The sequence below is a fragment of the Neophocaena asiaeorientalis genome, unplaced genomic scaffold, assembly GCF_003031525.2.
Source record: "Neophocaena asiaeorientalis asiaeorientalis breed wild unplaced genomic scaffold, Neophocaena_asiaeorientalis_V1.1 scaffold204, whole genome shotgun sequence".
Lineage (NCBI taxonomy): Eukaryota > Metazoa > Chordata > Mammalia > Artiodactyla > Phocoenidae > Neophocaena > Neophocaena asiaeorientalis.
Genome location: NW_020173922.1, coordinates 8,133,796 through 8,137,619, shown reverse-complemented (window position 1 = coordinate 8,137,619; position 3,824 = coordinate 8,133,796). Strand labels below are relative to the sequence as shown.

General features: G+C 39.8%; 1 pseudogene; it reads left to right on the top strand.

Annotated features, from left to right (window-relative positions):
• The first annotated feature begins 2,640 nt into the window (after positions 1-2,640).
• On the top strand, positions 2,641-3,458 carry LOC112404441 (NADH dehydrogenase [ubiquinone] 1 alpha subcomplex subunit 12-like; annotated as a pseudogene).
• The last annotated feature ends 366 nt before the right edge of the window (positions 3,459-3,824 follow it).

The following is a 3,824-nucleotide window of genomic DNA, read 5'->3' as shown; positions in this document are numbered from 1 at the left end:
CACTCTGCTAGTTTCCTTATTTGTTTGGTTGGCTTGCTTGCTGTGTGCCTCCCTCAACTAGAAAGTAAACTTCATGTGCACAAAGGCCCTCTCTGTCTTATCCACCGCAAAGTCCTCAACACCCACAACAGTGTCTGCTACATGGTACATTTGCTAAATTAATAAACAAATGAACGAATGAATGAAGCATTCCTAGGCAATTAGATTCTTGCATTAGACCTTATTTTTTGGCTACTTGATATAACAAACTTTTACTGAGAACTTCCTCTGTTCTCAGGGGATGTGTTATAATTTCCTATTCTGTGGCTGTAAGTGTGCTTCAAAGAGTGATTTAATGCTAATAGAAGTAAAAATAAGTAATAAACAGGAGATTCATATAATGAGATTTTTTTTAACTGGGCTTAGAAATGACAGAAGTAGGGAAAAATAAAATACCGGGAAGTAAGACAAACTCTTTGAACATTAAAAAAGAACAAAAAACGAGCTTGCCAAGGAAAGTGATAGTTTTTGGTCACTGCAAAATGGAATTCTGTCATTGTGATATGATTTGCAGTTTCCTAAAAACAGTATAGTCCTTTTTATTTATTCAAAGAATACCACCATGTTGGTCAGAGAATTCATTAGATGATACGGGAAAAGCCAGCTCCCTGAAATCCAATTCTCTATGGCTAGGTAGAATGGTAAGCCAAAGCCTTCCCCTCTCCCTTACTTACTTAACACTCTTTGCCCAAAAGAGGTTGGAATCAATGACCATACCAGTGGAAGAATGAGAGAATCTATAATGTGTAAATAGAACTCAGACTTTTTTAAAAGTTTGAGTCTAAATTGTTCTTAGAAATTGTTCATGAAGTAGGTCTGGTTTAGCCAGCTATCTGGGAAGTTTCTTCCTAAGACAGTGAGTTTTCTTCCCTTGGACAAGTATATTTACATCTTTGTTTTCAAAATCAAAACCACCCTGGCTGTTTTATAAAATGTTGGAGCCAATTTAACAGTTCCACTGGCCTTAGAGAAAATATTGGAATCTCACAAAGGAGCGCGGAACTAGAATATCATGAAGAGTTGCTAGGGTAAATATGTATTTATTATGACAGCCTTGGCAAAATGAACACCTAGCAGCCATAAACCTGCAACTTGTTTGTGTCTGTTATAACTTACAACTTACAGTAATGACTTCGTGTCACTAAAAATGTTCGAAGTTCCTTGGCTAGAAAAAGCATAGGACGTGAGGCGTGGCCTGTTTGAAGTTAACTGTTCCTATAGAATAATCATACAGTGTGTAGCAAATAATACTTTCCAGAGGATGCTAGAATTAAAATGAGAGACGCTAAATCCTCTTGATTCCTTAACATCCAACAATTACCTATTATTCCATGGCCTTTCATTACGTACTCACCAAAATACCCAAGTTGATGTTACAGTTGACCCTTGAACAACTTGAGGGGTAGGAGTACTGACCCTCTGCACAGTAGAAAATCTGTGTATAGTTCATAGTAGGCCCTCAGCATTCGAGGTCCCTCCGTATCCACAGTTCAGCATCCACAGATTCGACCAACTGCAGATCGTACAGTCCTTTAGTATTTACTGTTGAAAAATTCCGCATGTAAGTGGAGTCACCCAGTTTAAATCTGTGTTGTTCAAGTCAACTGTACTTACAACCACCTATACCTTTCCTTCTGATTTGGTATCTATTCTCTAACCTTTATCATGAATCTCAGTTTAGGTAAAATTCTTCTCTTCAAATATCAGTTGAGAAAAGTGAATTCAAAGACTACAAAGTGAGATTGCTTATCCCTCTCAATTGTCATCTGTTAAGTCAGAAGGCAGCTGGGGCTCTGACCTGAAAACAGGCCTCTCATTAGGACCAATCATTAGACCAGGACCAATCATTAGACCAAGTCTACACATGGGTTACTTTACTTACTTTTCAAGTCTACACATGGGTTACTTTTACTTTTACTTACTTTTCAAGACACCAGAGACTATTCCTCTAGTCTTTTTTCACGTCTTTGATGAAAAGACAATTAGATGAGGAGAATGTGAAAATTCATCAAAAAACCGCAAATGTCCACTAAACAGCCATTGGAAGCTTGTGCTCCAATCTGCATTTACTATCTTAGCTTAAGCCAGGTCCCCAGTCCCTCTTGTGAGGTGCATGTCAACCAGATGGCCCCTGCATAGGCATTAACAATCCAACTGTTAACTTCCCAACCTTGGAACTTGCCTTCCTGCAAGGAGACTTAGTGAAAGCTGATTAGATACCTTTTACTTAGAAAGTCAATTCACAGACTAGATTTTCTGCCTTTAAACTTAATGTCCTTTAGGTGTGCCATTGCTTTTAGCCCGACTATCCCTGTTTTCTAATTTTCCCTTCCAGTTCTTATGCTTGTTCTATTTTTACAGCATAATTATTAGGAAAAAATTTGTTCCAGGAACAATCACAAAATAATCCAAACCCAATCAGTTGAATAACCACAGTCATCATCATTATCTTCATTGTTCTTATAAGAAGGTGGCAAGGTTAACCTGGTATAAACAACAGCAACAACAACAAAACAGATTCCAGCAAGCTTAAAATTCTTGAATGTTCTCTCTGTGTTAAATTCAAACTGAGGCAGTGTGCCAGAGAGGTGGGGCCTGTGGGACAAGATGGAGTTGATGCAGGTCCTGAAGCTCCGGCTACAGCATGTCAGTGGCCACAGTGGCCTCTGCGGCTATCCACAGGTTTTTCTCAGGGCAAATGATGTGAGGGTTGGCGCATTAGTGGGGAAACACAAATATGGAAACAAATGCTGCGAAGACAATAAGCAGTTTTTTGGCCGTCACCGATGGGTTATATATACTACTGAAATGAATGGAAAAAACACATTCTGGGGGACTTCCCTGGTGGCACAGTGGTTAAGAATCTGCCTGCCAGTGCAGGGGACGTGGGTTCAATCCCTGGTCCCGGAAGATCCCACATGCCGTGGAGCAGCGAAGCCTGTGCGCCACAACTATTGAGCCTGCGCTCTAGACCCCACGAGCCACAACTACTGAGCCCATGTGCCACAACTACTGAAGCCCATGCACCTGGAGCCCGTGCTCTACAACAAGAGAAGCCACCGCAGTGAGAAGCCTGCGCACCGCAACCAAGAGTAGCCCCCGCTTGATGCAACTAGAGAAAGCCCGTGCAGCAACAAAGATCCAACGCAGCCAAAAATAAATAAATATGTTAATTAATTAATTAATTTTGAAAAACACATTCTGGGGTGTGGATGGAAGCATGGCGCCCCCCTGAACGGCATCGTTGGCTTCACTCTATGACTGATGATCCTCCAACAACAAAACCACCTACTGCTAGTAAATTCATGTGGACAAACCATAAATTCACCGTGAGTGGCACGCCACAACAATATGTACCTTATTCTACCACTAGAAAGAAGATTCAGGAGTGGGTCCCACCTTCAATACCTTACAGGTAAAGACAATGAAAAACAATTTACATGTAAAATATGGGGCTTTTCCTGTAATAGTATTTTTACTTCTTACTGTTAACTTGATTAAAGTTATTTGATAAATAAGTAAATTCAAACTGAGAAATTTACATTCTCTTTATTCCTTTTACCAAACTCCATATCCTAGTTCAAGAAAATAAGCTTTCAGGAGTGGTTTTTTTTTTTGGAACAACTTAAATGGCAAGTCCAAAATCAATTGGTTCTGACACAACAGTGATTTTGATGAGTTAACTGCCAATGAATATACCATATGGATGAAATTTTTCCTGAAATGCATGTGGGTATGTTTAAGGGTAGAGCACTCGGGGCAAAACATATTCCAAGCTTTTCAAA